Source organism: Panthera onca, chromosome A2 (assembly GCF_046562875.1).
Source record: "Panthera onca isolate mPanOnc1 chromosome A2, mPanOnc1 haplotype 2, whole genome shotgun sequence".
Classification (NCBI taxonomy): domain Eukaryota; kingdom Metazoa; phylum Chordata; class Mammalia; order Carnivora; family Felidae; genus Panthera; species Panthera onca.
The window spans coordinates 19,700,965-19,718,993 of NC_138340.1; the positions used below are offsets into that span (position 1 = coordinate 19,700,965).

The 18,029-nt window shown below is 39.1% G+C and overlaps 1 protein-coding gene and 1 pseudogene across 4 annotated transcripts in view; one reads left to right on the forward strand and one right to left on the reverse strand.

Moving 5' to 3' along the window:
* DOCK3 (dedicator of cytokinesis 3) overlaps positions 1–18,029 on the forward strand; it is a 597,071-nt gene that overhangs the window by 45,382 nt on the left and 533,660 nt on the right. The window lies entirely within an intron of this gene.
* On the reverse strand, positions 6,055–8,210 carry LOC132675645 (eukaryotic initiation factor 4A-I pseudogene; annotated as a pseudogene).

Below are 18,029 nucleotides of genomic sequence, written 5' to 3' on the forward strand. Positions count from 1 at the left end.
TTTCCTCACCTCCTCATTTTGGCTCCAGGTCTTTAAGAAAATCTCTGTCAGATCTCAGGCTGAGCACTAAGCCAGTGAACAGAGACTTCAGTGGTCACATACCACAAAAAATACACTTTTACAAAGCTAGTTTAGGAAAGTCACTAAACAAACAATTATAACCCACAACAAGCAGAAACAACAAACTCTGGGGAGTGAGAAGAATCAAAATTGTCAGTTAGTCTAGTTTCCAAGAAAAAAAGATTATGAGACATGCAAAGAAACAAAATCTGTAGCCCATTTATAGAAAAAAAGAAATGAACAGAAACTGTGCCTGAGGATGCCTGGACACTGAACTTACTACACACGACTTTTTATCAGCTGCCTTAAATATACTCACAGAGCTAAAGGAAATCATGGGCATAGAACTAAGAAGTCCAGGAGAATGATTACCCACAAAAAACGAAGAACAGAGGAACAAAGAACAAATGGGACCAAAAAAGCCAAGATTATAGACTTAAACCATATAAATAATTATGTTAATTTTTAAATAGACTAAATTATCCATTTAAAAGACCAACATTATCAGACTGGATAAAAAAAGCAGTACATAACAATACACTGTTAACAGGAAATATACTTTAAAGATGAAGATATAGATAATAACTAAAATAGGTTAGAAAAAGATGCTGTACAAACATGCATAAGAAAGCTGGTTTTGCTGTATTACTATGAGACAGAGTAGACTTCAGGGAATACTACCAGAGACAAAGAACAGTTAATAATGATAAAAGTTTCAATTTACTGAAGATTTAAAAATCTTAAATGTGTATATACCAATTAATAGAGGTTTAGCACACGTGAAACAACAGTTGACAGAACTAAAGGGAGAAATAGATGTATCTATAATAATTGGAGATTTATCTTTTAGTAAATGATAGATGAAGCAGACAAAATGTCAGTTAGATTTTGGAAGAGTTAAACTACACTACCAACCAAAACTTGACACAATTGAAATTTTAGATGACTGTACCCAACAGAGGACACAATTTTTTTTTAAATGAAGGTATGTGTGTATGTATGTATGTATGTATGTATTTATTTATTTTTAAAGTAAATAAACAGGACACAATTTTTTTAAATGAAGGTATTTATTTTGTTTTGAAGTTTATTTACTTCATTTTATTTTTTAAATATAATTTATTGTCAAGTTAGCTAACATACAGTGTATCTACAGTGTGCTCTTGGCTTTGGGAGTAGATTCCCATGATTCGTTACTTACATACAGCACCCAGTGCTCATCCCAACAAGTGCCCTCTTTAAATTGCATATGTTATCACCAAGATAGACCATATGCTAACCCAAAAAACGTATCTTAAAAAAATTTCTTTTTTATTTTAGAAAGCGAGTGTGAACAGGGGATAGGGGGAGAGTGAATCTTAAGCAGGCTGCACGCTGAGTGTGGATCCCAGTGTGAGGCTTGAACCCATGACCCTGGGACCATGATCTAAGCTGAAATCAAGATCAGTTGCTCAACTGACTGAGCCACCCAGGTGCCACCAAAAAACATATCTTAATAAATTTTCGAGGATTGAAATAATAGAGTGTGTTCTCCCAACTAGAATAAAATTAACTTAGAGATCAATGATAAGATAATCAGGAAACCCTCACATATTTGGAAATATTTCTAAATAACTCATCAGTCAATTATAAAAAAAAACCACAAAGGAAATTAGAAAATGTTTTGAATTGAATAATGAAAACATACTATCAAAATTTGTGGATGCAATAAATATTGCAATGCTAGAGGAAATTTTATAGTTTAATTTTTTTATTTACTGAAAAAAAATTTTTAATGAGCTTGTTACTTTGGAGTGATTTTGGGTTTACAGAGAAGTTGCAGAGGTGGTGCAGAGGGATCCTGTACCCCTCATGCAGTTTCTCCTGATGCCAGCCTCTAAGGTTTCCATGTTGCTTTTGTCCAAACCATGGAAACAGTATTGGTCCATTGATGGAAGGCTCTTTCCCCTGGGCATTACTCTCAGGCCTATTCTACCCAGGCCGTACCTCACACATAGCAATTCTGAGCCTGCTCTAGGCTGTGAGAGTGTCTCTGTGAGACTCATTCAGGGTCTATCTGACATAAGGTGAGGTTCTGGACTTTCAGGGGGAATTGCGCAGGGGTGACTGCTCTTCTTGTCACATCATGGGAAGTTTTATTTTTTTTATTTTTTATTTTTTTTAATATGAGATTTATTGTCAAATTGGTTTCCATACAACACCCAGTGCTCATCCCAACAGGTGCCCTCTTCAGTGTCCATCATCCACTTTCATAGTGGGGAAGTTTTAAATGCTTATATTGGAAAGAAAGAAAGATTTTTTTCTTTACAAGTTTTTATTTAAATTCTAATTAGGTAAAATACAGTGTAGTATTAGTTTTAGGTGTCGAGTTCAGTGATTCATCACTTACATACAGCACCCAGTGCTCATCACAACAAGTGCCCTCCTTAATAGCCATCACCTATTTAACACATTCCCACTCACCTCCCCTCTAGCAAGTATCAGTTCTCTATAGTTAAAAGTCTGTGGGTGCCTGGGTGTCTCAGTTGGTTAAGTGTCTGACTCTTGATTTTGGCTCAGGGAATGATCTCATGATTCATGGGATTGAGCCCCATGTTGGGCTCTACACTGACAGGGAGGAGCCTGCTTGGGATTCTCTCTCTCTCTCCTCCTCTCTCTGCCCCTCCCCTGCTCATGTTCACTTTCTCTCTGTCTCTCTCTCTCTCTCTCTCTCAAAATAAATAAACTTAAAATAGTCTGTTTCTTGATTTGCCTCTTCTCCCCCCCATGTTCATTTGTTTTGTTTCTTAAATTCCACATGAGTAAAATCATATGGTAATTGTCTTTCTGTGACTTATTTCACTTAGCATAATACTCTCTAGCTCCATCCACATTGTTGAAAATGGCAATATTTAATTTTTTTTAAGTTTATTTATTTGTTTTGAGAGAGAGAGAGAGAGAGGGTGTGTGAATTTTGCAAGTGGGGAGTGGCAGAAGGTGAGGGAGAGAGAGAATCCCAAGCAGGCTCTGCACTGTCAGCATGGAACCTGATGGGCTCAAATCCATGAACTGCAAGCTCATGACCTGAGCTGAAATCAAGAGTTGGATGCTTAACTGACTGAGCCACCCAAGCACTCCAAGATTTAATTCTTTTTTATGGCTGAGTAATATTCCATTGTATAGATATACCACATTTTCTTTATTCATTTATCAGTCGATGGAGATTTAGGCACTTTCCATAATTTGGATGTTGCTGCTGTAAACATTGGAGTGCACATATCCCTTTGAATGAGTATTTTTGTATCCTTTGGGTAAATAGTAGTGTAATTGCTGGATCGTAGGATAGTTCTATTTTTAACTTTTTGAGGACCCTCCATACTGTTTTCCAGAGTGGTTGGAAGGCAAGAAAGATTTAAAGTGAATAATCCAAGGTACCTACTGGAGAAAATAGAAAAACAATAGCAAATTAAAATAGAATGAAATAAAAAAATCAGAGCAGAAATCAATTAAGTAGAAAATGGATGGAGACTAGAGAAAACTAGTAAAACTAAAAGTGATTTTTTAAAAGGATTAATAAAAATGATAAGTTCTTAGTAAGACTAAATTAAATAAAACATTCATAATGAGAGAACATTAGAGAATATTATGAATCATTTTACTTAAATTCTTGAGAGGCACATTTGAACAAAATTGACACAGGAAGAAATAGAGTGATACTAAATTAAATAACTTCAGTTTCTAATAAAATAATTTTCTCACAAAGAAGACTCAAGTCCCAAATGGTTTCATGTGTGAATTCTGTGAAACATGCTTTTCAAAAGCAAAAGAGGGTGAAACATTTCCTAACTCATTATGAAGCCAGTGTAACTTTTATCTAAAACCCTAATAAGATTAAAAGAAAATTATAGACCAATATCCTTTATGATTATAGATGTAAAAACTCTTGATATAAGCAAATAATTTATATAGATTTATACAATGTATGTATTTTATATAATGCTGGATTTACCAATCTAATAAAAGGCACATATGAAGAACCCACATCTGACATTATGCTTAATAATGAAACATAGAATGTTTCCCTTCAAACTTCAGGAACAAAATAAGAACATCTGCCTTTATAAGTTTTTTTTTATTTTTTAATGTTTATTTATTTTTGAGAGAGAGAGAGAGAGACAGAGCGTGAGTAGGGGAGGAGCAGAGCAAGAGGGAGACACAGAATCCAACAGGCTCTGAGCTGTCAGCACAGAGCCCAGTGTGGGGCGCGAACCCATGAACTGTGATATCATGACCTGAGCCAAGTTGGATGCTCAACCAACTGAGCCACCCAGGCGCCCCTGTAAGTTTTATTTGACATTGCTTTGGGAGCTTTGTTCCATAAATCAAGAAAAGAAGTACAAGCATACCTTGGAGATACTGCCGGTTTGGTTTCCAGACCACTGCAATAAACTGAATATCACAATAAAGTGAGTCAAATGAATTGTTTGGTTTCCTAGTGCATATAGAAGTTATGTTTGCACTATAGTGTATTAAGTGTGTAGTAAAATTATGTGTATTAAACAGTGGACATCCCTTAAGTCAGAGAAAGACAAATACTGTATGATTTTACTTGTATGTGGAATTTAAGAAACAAACGAGCAAAGGAAAAAAAGAGAGAGGCAAAGCAAGAAACAGATTCTTAACTAGAGAGGACAAACTACCAGAGGGGAGGTAGTTGGGGGGATGGGTTAAATAGGTGATGGGGATTATGGAGTGCACTTGTTGTGATGACCACTGGGTGTCATATGGAGGTATTGAACCACTATATTGTACACCTGAAACTACTATTACACTATATGTTAACTGGAATTGTAATAAAAACTTAAAAAAATAAAAAGCATTTAGAGTCTCCCTCCAAAAATTAAAAGATACTGTATTGCTAAAAAAATGCTAACTATCATCTGAGCTTTCAGCAAATTATAATATTTTTGCTGGTGGAGGGTCTTGATGTTGACAGCTGCTGACTGATTAGAGTGGTGGCTGCTGAAGGTTGGGTGTCTGTGGCAATTTCTTTAAATCAGGTAACAGTGAAGTTTGCTGCATTGACTCTTCTTTTTACAAATGATTTTTCTCTGTAGTATGGGATGCTGTTTGATAGCATTTTACCCACAGTAGAACTTCTTCCAGAATTGTAGTCAGTGTCTTAAATCCTGCTGCTTCTTTATCAATGAAGTTGATGTAATATTCTAAATCCTTTGTTGTCATTTCACCAGTCTTCACAGCATTGTCACTAGGAGAGGATTCCATCTCAAGAAACCAGTTTGTTTATCCATAAGAAGCAATTCCAGTGTTAAAGTTTTATCATGAGGGGTGCCTAGGTGGCTCAGTCGGTTGAGTATCAGACTTTGGCTCAGGTCATGATTTCATGGTTCGTGGGTTCGAGCCCTGCGTTGGGCTCTGTGCTGACAGCTCGGAGCCTAAAACCTGCTTTGGATTTTGTGTCTCCCTCTCTCTCTCTACCCCTCCCCCACTCATGCTCTCTCTCTCAAAAATAAACATTAAAAAAAAAGTTTTATCATGAAATTGCAGCAATTCGATCACAGGTTCAGACTCTACTACTAATTTTGGCTCTCTTGCTATTTCCATCACATCTGTGGTTACTTTGTCCACAGAAGTCTTGAATCCTTCGAGGTCATCAATGATGGTTAGAATCAGCTGCTTTCGAACTCCTGTTCATATGGATATTTTGACCTCTTCCTGTGAATCACGAAAGTTCTTAATGACATCTAGAATTATGAATTCTTTCCAGAACTTTTTCAATTTACTTTGTCCAGATAAAGGAACCACTATCTATGGAAGCTGTAACCTTACAAAATTCTTTTTTTTTTTTTGCCTCAAAAAGTGACGCTTATTCAAAGAAAAAAAGAAAAAAATGGCAAGATGTCCATCCCTTGGTTCCCTTCCCTCCCCTCTCCTGCTCCTCTTAAGCCCCCCATGGACTGAACCCTCAGTAGGGCTAGGTAGCAGGACAGTTCCTTAGATGAGTTCAGGAACATTGAGGGGCATCTCCTCAATGGAGGTGTTGTGGAGGGTTTCCCTATATTGAAGAATCCTCTTGTCTTTTTCTGTCACTATGTCAATAGCCACACCATTATGGCCAAATTGTCCACCAGGACTGATTCTGTCGATATAATTTTCCCTGTTGGTGGGAAGGTCATACTTGATGACTAAAGAAATCTGTGGCACATCAATGCCTCTGGCCAGCAAATCAGTAGTAATCAATACTCTGCTAAGAGCCAGAGTGAACTCCTTCATGATAACATCTCATTTAACATCGCATTCCATATCTCTGTGCATAGCAGACATGGTGGGGTCTTTGGTGTACATCTTTTCAATGAGTCAATAAACCTTTCTTAGGGTGTTGATGAGTATGACTGCCTGCATGATGGTCAGGGTTTCATACAAGTTACACAATGTGTCCAGCTTCCACTCCTCTCCTTCCACATTGAAGTAGAACCAGTGGATACCCTTCAGGGTCAACTCCTCCTTTTTGAACAGAATCTGATTGGGGTCCCTCATGAACTTCTTGGTCACCTCAAGCATGTTGGAAGGCATTGTAGCTGACAGCAAAACCACCAGGGTGTTGCTGTTGAGCTTTTGGAATATGTCATAGATCTGGTCCTTGAATCCGCGGCTTAACATTTCATCAGCTGGATGGAACTAGAGGGTATTATACTAAGGAAATTAGTCAAAGACAAATACCACATGACTTCACTCATATGAGGACTTAGACACAGAACAGATGAACATAAGGGAAGAGAAACAAAAATAATATAAAAACAGGGAGGGGGACAAGACATAAGAGACTCTTCAATATGGAGAACAAACAGAGGGTTACTAGAGGAGTTGTGGGAGGGGGGATGGGCTAAATGGGTAAGGGGTATTAAGGAATCTACTCCTGAAATCATTGTTGCACTATATGCTAACTAACTTGGATGTAAATTAAAAAAATGAAAAAACCATTTCATCAACTTGTCCAGTACAAACTACTTGATGTATTTGGGAGACAGGTGTTTCTGGTTAAGCATATCAAACACATGACCTGGGGTACCCATGATGTTATGGGGATCTTCCATCTGCAGCTTCTGCACTTCAGAATGTACATTGGTCCCCCCCAATGCAGGCATGGCAGGGGGCACCCATGTAATTAATATCCTAATACCATGACTACCTTCTGTATCTGCTGAGCTAACTCTCTAGTCGGTGCCAGGACCGAAGCCTGTGTAGTCTTTAGATTCAATTCCATCTTGTTGCAGAATCAATGTGGCAAAAGTGGCTGTTTTCCTAGTCCCAGATTGGGCTTGAGCAATCATATCATAACCCTGATACAAGGAAGAATGCCTTGTTGCTGGATGAAAGAAGGCTTCTCAAAAACATAGGCATAGATGCCACAGAGAAGGGACTCACAGAGGTTCATGTCATTACAGCTGTCAACTTATTTCAGTTACTCTTGATGATACCTTCAGGTGCTACCCATCAGGCCATTGTCTCTGGATCAGGAATCCTGACCTCAGAGACATGATCCTTAGAAACTAGACAAAATATATTTCTTAAATAAAAATACTGACAGTTGAAATTATTCCATGAACCATGGGATAAAATGGATGGTTAGCAGGCATGAAAGCAATATTAATCTTGCAGGATATCTCCATCAGAGGTTTTGGGTGATCAGCTGCATTGTCAATGAGAATAATATTTTGAAAGGAGACTCTTTTTCCTGAGTGGTAGGTATTAACAGTGGCCCTCAAATATTAGTAAACCATGTTGTAAACAGATGTGCTGTCTTTTAGGCTTTACAATTCCACTTATAGAGCACAGGAAGAGTAGATTTAGCATAATTCTTAAGGGCCCTAGAATTTTCAGAATGGTAGGTGAGCATTGGCTTTCACCTTAAAGTCATCAGCTGCATTAGCCCCTAACAGGAGAGTAGCCTATCCTTTGAAACTTTTAAGCCAGGCATTGACTTCTCTCTAGCTTTCTAATGAAAGTCCTAGATAGCATCTTCTTCCAATATAAGGCTGTTTTGTCTACATAGAAAATCTGTTGTTTAGTGTAGCCACCTTCATTAATTATCTTAGCTAGATCTTCTGGATAACTTCCTGCAGCTTCTATGTCAGTACTTGCTGCTTCATCTTGTACTTATTAGGGAAATGGATGTCTTCTTTCCTTAAACCTCATAAACCAATGTCTGCTAGCTTCAAACTTTTCTTCTGCAGTGCCCTCATCCCTCCCAGTCCTTTGTAGAATTGGATTAATTTGGGGGCTTAAAGGAATGTTGTGGCTGGTTTGATCTTTTATCCAGCATATGTCATCCATATCAGCAATAAGACTGTTTTGCTTTCTTATAATTTGTGGGTTCACTGAAGTAGCACTTTCAATTTCCTTCCAAAACATTTCCTTTGCATTCACAACTTGGCTAAGTGTTTGGTGCCAGAGGCCTAGCTTTTGGCCTATTGGCTTTCGACATGCCTTCTTCACTAAGCTTAATTATTTCTAGCTTTTGATTTAAAGTGAGAGACTTGACTTTTCCTTTCAGTTGAATACTTAGGGGCCATTGGAGGGCTATTAATTGGCCTAATTTCAATATTTTTGTGTTTTGGAATAGGGAGGTCTGAGGAGAGGGAGAGAGACAGGGGAATGGCTGGTTGGTAGAGCAGTCAGAACACACACAATATTTACTGGAGGAGTTAAGATGGCAGAGGGTAGGGAGACCCTGAGCTTGCCTTGTCCCTTGAACACAACTAGATAAATGTCAAATTACTTTTTTAAATGTTTATTTATTTTTGAGAGAGAGAGAGAGAGGGAGTGTGAGTGGGAGAGGGGCAGAGAGAGAGAGGGAGACACAGAATCTGAAGCAGGCTCCAGGCTCTGAGCTGTCAGCACAGAGCCTGACACGGGACTTGAACCCATGAACTGTGAGATCATGACCTGAGCTGAAGTCAGATGCTTAACTGACAGAGCCACCCAGGTGCCCCAATATCAAATTATTCTGAGCACCCAAGAAATCGATCTGAGGACTGAGAGAACAAAACTGCACATCTGCAAGTAGGAAAACAACCCCCTTGTGGAGGTAGGAGCTTTGGAGAGTTGATTTGGTGGGCACTGTGGAGGCGAGGGAGCCCTGATCACGGGAAGAGGAGTGAGTGAGTGAGAGACGAAGAATGAAAACAGAGTGACATCATGTGCAGGGGATTTCACAAGAAAACTCTTCCCCCAAACCATTGACTGGGAAAAGAAGAGGAGCTAAGCACTGTAAGCTTTTATAAGTGGCAGAGCACAAAGTGTGAAGTTGGAGGTCTGTGCCATTGCCAGGGTCTCTCCTGGCAGACTTGGTGGTGCTCCAGTGGAGAAGGAGGGCAGAAACCAAGGAGTAGGTAGCATGGTCTGAGGATCCCCTGGGTTGCATGGGGAGAAACAATTCCCCTTCTTGGTGTAGATTTGGGAGAGGTGGCATGACTTCTCTGCGTACAAAAGACCCTGCAGATGCCATTGAGCTGCCCCATTCACCAGCAGAGAAACAGGGCCTCCAGCTGAGGGCAGCAAGCCTTGGTGCTGGCTTTCTGTTGCACTTTACCATAAACTCTAAGCTGCTATGCACTTGTGTGATCATTTTCTGGGACAAACCAGCAATTGGCTACAATGCAATAAGACTCTCCCTTAGAAGATCAGCGCAGGTCTGTGTCATAGGGTCTCTGAAATTTGGAGTTTTGAAACCCAGCTAAACCTGAGCTAAAACATGGGATGCTGTGCCACCTGGCAGACAGACAACTTGGACACACACCAGGTGAAGGCAGGGATCTGACAGAAGCTGGGGACACAGGAGGGTTGATTGTTTTGCTCTTCTGTGAGGGCTTCCTACGTAGTGGCAGGCAGGAGCTCCTGTCTTAAGATGAGAGAGCGGGGAAACTCCCATTTTCTCTCCCATTCATGAGCCCTGACCCATGTCAATGAGTAAAACAGTGCCAGCAAGTAGAGGCTGGAGCCACTTACATCAAGTCCCGCCCCCCTGCATCCTGCAGGTGCATCTCCACTAGGACAAGACCTCCTGAGAATCAGTGCAGCAGGCCCCATTCCCAGAAGACCAGCACAAACCCCTGGCTTGTACCAAGTCTACTGATCATTGAGTGCTGCAAAGGTTTGGCTGTAGGGGAAACAGGATCTAGTGTCCCTTGGGTTTTTTTTTAATGTTTATTCTTAAGAGAGACAGAGCATGAGTGGGGGAGGGTCAGAGAGAGAGACACACACACACACAGAATCTGAAGCAGGATCTAGGCTCCAAGTTGTCAGCACAGAGCCCCACGGGGGCTTGAACTCACGGACTGCAAGATCATGACCTGAGCTGAAGTCAGATGCTCAACCAGCTGAGCTGCCCAGGCGCTCCTGGGTTTTTTTCTTTTTAATGGGTTACAGGAAAAGCATTTTTTATTTTTAATGTATTTATTATTATTTTATTTATTTGATCTAGCTTCTTTTCATAAGCAGACCCAAGTACACCTACGATCTAATTTTGCTTTTAACAAGCAGACCAAAACACACAAAAGAACTAGCTTCCCTTTTAATTTTATTTGTTTGGTAGTTTTTGGTTCTCTTCTTAATATAGCTATTACTCTCAGGAGCAGGAATAAAACAGGCTTTACTAACAAAAAAGCAGTGACCTTGATAATTTGACAAGATGGAAGAATTCACCTCAAAAGAAGGAATGGGAAGAAGTAACGGCTAGGGATTTAGTCAATGCAGAGGTAAGTAAGATGCTTGAACTAGAATTTAAAACAGTTAAAAGGATACTAAGTGGACTTGAGGAAAGCATAGAAGACACTAGAGAATCCCTTACTGCAGAGATAAAAGAAATAAAAACTGGTCAGGCTGAAATTAAAAATGCTATAACCAAAATGCAAACTAGAATGGATGCCATGACAATGAGGATGAATGAAGCAGAGAATGAGTCAGTGATATAGAAGATAGAATTATAGAAAATAATGAAGCTGAAAAGAAGAGGGAAGCAAAGGTATTGGGTCATGAATGTAGACTTAGGGAACTCAGCGACTCCTTAAAGTGTAGTAACATTCATATCATAGGAGTCCCAGAAGATGAAGAGACAGAAAAAGGGACAGAAGGTTTATATGAGCAAATTATAGCTGAAAACTTCCCCAGTCTGGAAAGGACACAGACATCAAATTCCAAGAAGCACAGAGAGCTCCCATTAAATATAATAAAAGCCAGCCATTACCAAGACATATCATAGTCAAATACACAAAATACATAGACAAGGAAGGAATTCTGAAAGTAGCAAGGGAAAGGAAAGCCCTTCACCTGTAAGGGAAAACAGATAAGGTTCTCAGTATATCTGTTCCAGAAATTTGGCAGGCCAGAAGGGAGTGGCAGGATATATTCAACATGCTGAATGGGAAACATATGTATCCAAGACTACTTTATCTAGCAAGACTGTCATTCAGAATAGAAGGAGAGATAAAGAGTTTACCAGACAAACAAAAACTAAAAGAGTTCATCATGACCACTAAACCAGCATTGTAAGAAATATATATATATTAAAATTTTTTTTTAATGTTTTTTTTTGACAGAGAGGCAGAGCATGAGTGGGGGAGGGGCAGAGAGAGAGCGAGACACAGAATCCAAAGCAGGCTCCAGGCTCTGAGCTGTCAGCACAGAGCCTGATGCAGGGCTTGAACTCACAGACTGCAAGATCATGACCTGAGCCGAAGTCGGATACTCAACTGACTGAGCCACCGAGGCGCCCCAGAAATATATATATATTTTAAATGTTTATTTATTTCCTTTGAGAGAGGGGCAGGGCAGAGAGAGAGGGGGTGACAGAGAATCCCAAGCAGCCTCTGTGCTGCCAGAACAGAGCCTGATGGGCCCAAACCCCCAAACTGTGAGATCATGACCTGAGCTGAAACCAAAAGTCGGACACTTAACTGACTGAGCCACCCAGATACCCCTATTAAAGGGACTCTTTGGGGGGGAAAAAGACCAAAAACAACAAAGACTAAAAAGGAACAGAACATCACCAGAAATACCAACTTTACAGGTAATACAATGGCACTAAATACATATCTGTGAATAATTACTCGGAATGTATATGGACTAAATGGCTCCAATCAAAAGACGTAAGATCTCAGAGTGGATGGAAGAGAAAAGCCACAAGATACATGTATATGCTGCCTACAAGAGACTAATTTTGGATCTAAGTCACCTGCAGATTGAAAGTGAGAGGGTGGATGGGGCGCCTGCTCAGTCGGTTGAGTGTCCAATTTTGGCTCAGGTCATGATCTCACAGTTTGTGGGTTCAAGCCCCATGACGGGCTCTGTGCTGATAGCTCAGAGCCTGGAGCCTGCTTCGGATTCTGTGTCTCCTTCTCTGTCTGCCCCTCCCCCACTTGTGCTTTATATCACTCTCAAAAAAACTGTAGTAATAAAAAAAATTAAAAAAATTAAAAAAGTAAGGTTATGGAGAACCATCTATCATGCTAATGGACATCAGAAGAAAGTCGGAGTAGCCATACTTAGACAAACTAGATTTTAAACCTAAGGTTGTAACAAGAGATTAAGAGGGCATTGTATCATAATTAAGGAGTTTCTCTATCAAGAAGATCTAACAGTTGTAAATATATGCCCCCCAACTTGAAGATATATAAATCAGTTAATCACAAATGTAAAGAAACTTATTGATGATAATACCATAATAGTAGGGGACTTTAACACCCCACTTAGAGCAATGGACAGATCATCTAAGCAGAAAATCAACAAGAAAACAATGGCTTTGAATGACACACTGGACTGAATGGACTTAACAGATATATTCAGAACATTTCATCCTAAAGCAGCCAAATACACATTCTTTTCGAGTGTACACAGAACATTCTCTAGAATATATCATATACTGGGTCACAGATCAGCCCTCAACAGGAACAAAAAGATGGAGATTATACCATGTATATTTTCAGACCATGACGGTATGAAACTTGAAGTCAACCACAAGAAAAAATTTGGAAAGACCACAAATAACATGGAGGTTAAAGAACATCCTACTAAAGAATGAATGAGTTAACAAGGAAATTAAAGAAAATATAAAAAGTACATGGAAGCAAATGAAAATGAAAACATGGCAGTCCGAAACCTTTGGGATGCAGCAAAGGCAGTCCTAAGAGGGAAGTATATTGCAATACAGGCCTACCTCAAGAAGCAATAAAAGTCTCAAATACATAAAATAACCTTATACCTAAAGGAGCTAGAAAAGGAATGGTGGCGAATAAGGCCTTAAGCCAGCAGAGGAAGGGAAATAATAAAGATTAGAGCAGAAATAATGTAGAAACAAAAAAAATCAGTAGAACAGATAAATGAAACTAAGAGCTGGTTCTTCAAAAGAATTAATACAATTGATAAACCCCTAGCTGGACTTATCAAAAAGAGAAAGGACCCAAATAAGTAAAATTATGAATGAAAGAGGAGAGATCACAACCAGCACCACAGAAATACAAACAATTATAAGAGAATATTATGAAAGATTATATGTGAACAAACTGGCTGATCTGGAAGAAGTGGACAAATTCCTAGAAATCTACAAACTAACAAAACTGAAACAGGAAGAAATAGAATATTTGAGCAGACCCATAATTAGCAAAGAAATTGAATCAGTAATCAAAAATCTCTTGACAGGGGCACCTGGGTGTCTGATTCAGCTAAGTATCTGCTTCTTGACTTCAGCTCTGGTCAATATCTTAGGGTTCATAAGATCAAGCCCTGCATTGAGTTCCATGTTGACAGCACAGAGCCTGCTTCAGATTCCCTCTCTCCCTCTCTGTCTCTGACCCTTTCCCTGCTCACTCTCTCCATCTCTCTCTTAAATAAATAAACATTAAAAAAAAATCTAAGAAACAAATGTCAAGGGCCAGATCACTTCCCAGGGGAATTCTACCCGACATTTAAATAAGAGGGGCGCCTGGGTGGCTCAGTCGGTTAAGCGTCCGACTTCGGCTCAGGTCATGATCTTGTGGTCCGTGAGTTGGAGCCCCGCGTCGGGCTCTGGGCTGATGGCTCAGAGCCTGGAGCCTGCTTCCGATTCTGTGTCTCCCTCTCTCTCTGCCCCTCCCCCGTTCATGCTCTGTCTCTCTCTGTCCCAAAAATAAATAAACGTTAAATAAGAGTTAAATACCTATTCTTCTCAAGTTGTCCTAAAAAATAGAAATGGAAGGAAAACTTCCAAACTCATTCTACAAGGTCATCATTACCTTGGTTCCAAAACCAGACATACCTCACTAAAAAGGAGAATTACAGGCCAGTATGCCTGATGAACATGGATGTAAAAATTCTCAACAAGATACCAGCAAATTGAATCCAACAGTACATTGGAAGAGTTACTCACCACGATTAAGTAGGATTTATTCCTAGGCTGCAGGGGTGGTTCATTATCTGCGTATCCGTCAATGTGATATACACATTAATAAAAGAAAGGATAACCATATGATTTTGTCATTAGATGCAGAAAAGACATTTGACAAAACACATCATCTATTCTTGCTAAAAACCTCACATACCTCAACATCATGAAGGCCATATATGAAAAACCCACAGCTAATACCATCCTCAGTGGGGAAAATCTGAGAGCTTTTCCTCTGCAGTTAGGAACAAGACAGGGATGTCCATTTTTACCATTACTATTTAACATAGTACTAGAAGTCTTAGCCTCAGCAATCAGACAACAAAAAGAAATAAAATGCATCCAAATAAGCAAAGACAAACTTTCACTATTTGCAGATGACATGTATGTAGAAAACCTGAAAGACTCTACCAAAAAATTGCTAGAATAGATGAATTCAGCAAAGTCACAGAATATAAAGTCAATGTACAGAAATCGATTGCATTCCTATACACCAATAATGAAGCCACAGAAAAAGGAATCAAGGAATTGGTCCCATTGCAATTGTACCAAAAACAATTAGATACCTAGGAATAAACCTAACGAAAGAGGTAAAAGGTCTGTATTCTGAAAACTATAGAACACTTATGAAAGAAATTGAAGAGGGCACAAAGAAATGCATTCCATGCTTATAGATTGGAAGAACAAACATTGTTAAAATGTCTTTCTACCCAAAACAGTCTACACATTTAATGCAACCCCCATCAACATACCAACAGCATATTTCACAGAGCAAGAACAAACAATCTAAAATGTGTATTAAACCGCAAAAGACCCTGAATAGCCAAAGCAATCCTGAAAAAGAAAAACAAAACTGGAGGCATCATGATTCCAGATTTCAAGCTATACTTTATAGCTGTAATCATCAAGACAGTATGGTACTGGCACCAAAACAGACACATAGGATTAATGGAACAGAATAGAATACCCAGAAATGGACCCACAACCATATGGTCAACTAATCTTTGACAAAGCAGGAAAGAATATCCAATGGAAAAAAGACAGACTTTTCAACAAATGGTGCTGGGAACATTGGACAGCCACATGGCAGAAGAATGAAACTGGACCACTTTCTTACAGCATACACAAAAATAAATTCAAAATGGATGAAAGACTTAAATGTGATACAGGAAGCCATCAAAATCCTAGAGAACAGAGTCAGCAACCTCTTTGACCTGGCTGGAGCAACTTCTTACTAGACACATTGCCAGAGGCAAGGGAAACAAAAGCAAACGTGAACTGTTGGGACTTAATCAGGAAAAAATTTTGGGGTGCCTGGGTGGCTCAGTTAGTTGAGCCTCTGACTTCAGTTCAGGTCATGATATCACAGTTTGTGAGTTCAAGCCCTTCATCAGGCTCACTGCTGTCAGCACAGAGCCAATTCAGATCCTCTGCCCCGCCCCATTCCTCCTCCACTTGTGCTCTCTTTCTCAAAAATAGGGGCGCCTGGGTGGCGCAGTCGGTTAAGCGTCCGACTTCAGCCAGGTCACGATCTCGCGGTCCGTGAGTTCGAGCCCCGCGTCAGGCTCTGGGCTGATGGCTCGGAGCCTGGAGCCTGTTTCCGATTCTGTGTCTCCCTCTCTCTCTGCCCCTCCCCCGTTCATGCTCTGTCTCTCTCTGTCCCAAAAATAAATAAAAAACGTTGAAAAAAAAAATTAAAAAAAAAATAAATAAAAAAAGATAAAAAGCTTCTGCCCAGTGAAAGAAACAATCAGCAAAACTAAAGGGCAGCCTAGAGAATGGGAGAAGATATTTGCAAATGATATATCTGATAAAGGATTAGTATCCAAAATTTATAAAGAACTTATTAAACTCAACACCTAAAAAACAAATAGTTCTGTTAAGAAATGGGCAGGAGGCATGAACAGACACTTTTCCAAAGAAGACATCCAAATGGCTAACAGACACATGAAAAGATGGTCAACATCACTCATCATTAGGGAAATACAAATGCAAATCATGATGAGATACCACCTCACACCTGTCAAAATGGCTAAAATGACCAACACAAGAAACAACAGGTGTTGGTGAGGATGTGTAGAAAGAGGAACACTCTTGCATTGTTGGTGGGAATGTAACCTGGTACAGCCACTCTGGAGAACAGTATGGAGCTTCCTCAGAAAGTTAAAAATAGGACTGTCCTATGCCCTAGTAATTGCATTACTAGGTATTTACCCAAAGGGTTAAAAAATACAGATTCATAGGGGTACATGGACCGTAATGTTTATAGGAGCATTATCAACAAAAGCCAAACTGTGGAAAGAGCCCAAGTGTCTATTGACTGATGAATGGATGAAGATGTGGTGTATCAATACAATGGAATATTACTCAGCCATCAGAAAGAATGAAATCTTTTCCATGTCACCACTTGTGACAACATGGATGCAGCTGGAGTGTATTATGCTAATCAAAATAAGTCAGACAAATACCGTATGATTTCAGTCATATGTGGAATTTAAGAAACAAAACAAATGAACACATGGGAGGGGGCAAAAAGAGGGAGCAAACTATAAGATACTCTTAACAATAGAGAGCAAACTAAGGGTTGATGTGGGAGATGGGTGTGAGGTAGGCTAGATGGGTGATGGGTATTAAGGAGCACTTGTTATGATACTCACTGGGTGTTGTATGTAAGTAATGAATCTCTGAATTCTCCTCCTGAAACTCATATTTCACTGTATGTTAACTAAGTAGAACTTAAATAAAAATTAAAGAAAAAGAATACGTACATTTATTGATGAAGTTTACCTGTCTTATAGGTCACGGTTCATTGCACCCAATATAGTTACAATAGTAATATTAAAGATCACTGGCCACAGATCAACATAACAAATAAAATAATGATGAAAAAGTTTAAAATATTGCAAGAATTACCAAGATGTGACAAAGAGACATGAACTGAGCTAATACTGTTGGCAAAATGACAGTAATAGACTTTGCTCAAGGCAGGGTTGTAACAGACTTTCAGTTTGTAAAAAATGCAAAATCTGTGACGCACAATAAAGCAAAAGTGCAATAAAATGAGGTATGCCTGTAGCAAACTTGAATATTGGAATTAAAGAAAGAAAACCCTTAAACTTGTAGCTGACCATGATTATGTACACTGTAAAGAATCTAAAAAGAAATTACTGGAATTAATTATGTAGTTGGCAAGGTCTCAGAACAAAGCCAATGTATGTAAAATCAGTTGCTTATTTTTGTTTTTCTAATGAGCAATTTGTGCAATGAAAGAACATGCTTTACAATAACATCAGAAACATTGAATACCTAGGGATAAATACAACGAAATTTGTAGGATATGTAGGAGCTCTAATTTGAAAATAACAAAACATTGTTGAGAAATTAAAGATGTAGATAAGTTGAGAGATAACATGTTCATTGGTTGGAGGACTTATTATTATTATCCCAGTCAATATCCTACCAGACTTTATTCTGCAGAATTTGAGAAGCTAAAATTTATATAGCCACAACAGTTTTTAAAAAGAGTAGTGTTGGAGAGTGTATGCAGTCTGAT